Genomic DNA, 221 nt, shown 5'->3' on the forward strand with positions numbered 1-221 from the left:
CAGCCATTAAACAGAGGTCATTCTCAACTTGCAGATGGAAAGTGGCAATATTAGTTTATGTAATTGTAATAAGGAGAGAAATTCACATGTGCAAAATTGTGTTGCATGTTGCAGCTATTTGGTCCCTCCATTACCCTTGATCTGGTTGCATTTTGTGACATATAAATCCTCATTTGATACTGGACAAAGGCTTTCCATGTAGCTAGAAGATTATGATATGT

General features: G+C 36.7%; 1 protein-coding gene across 1 annotated transcript in view; it reads left to right on the plus strand.

Annotated features, from left to right (window-relative positions):
* LOC119594517 (splicing factor U2AF 26 kDa subunit-like) overlaps positions 1 to 221 on the plus strand; it is a gene marked incomplete in the record, with an annotated part of 10,928 nt that overhangs the window by 10,006 nt on the left and 701 nt on the right. The window contains 1 exon segment of the mRNA XM_037943547.1: positions 6 to 221.

Source organism: Penaeus monodon, chromosome 34 (assembly GCF_015228065.2).
Source record: "Penaeus monodon isolate SGIC_2016 chromosome 34, NSTDA_Pmon_1, whole genome shotgun sequence".
NCBI classification, from domain to species: domain Eukaryota; kingdom Metazoa; phylum Arthropoda; class Malacostraca; order Decapoda; family Penaeidae; genus Penaeus; species Penaeus monodon.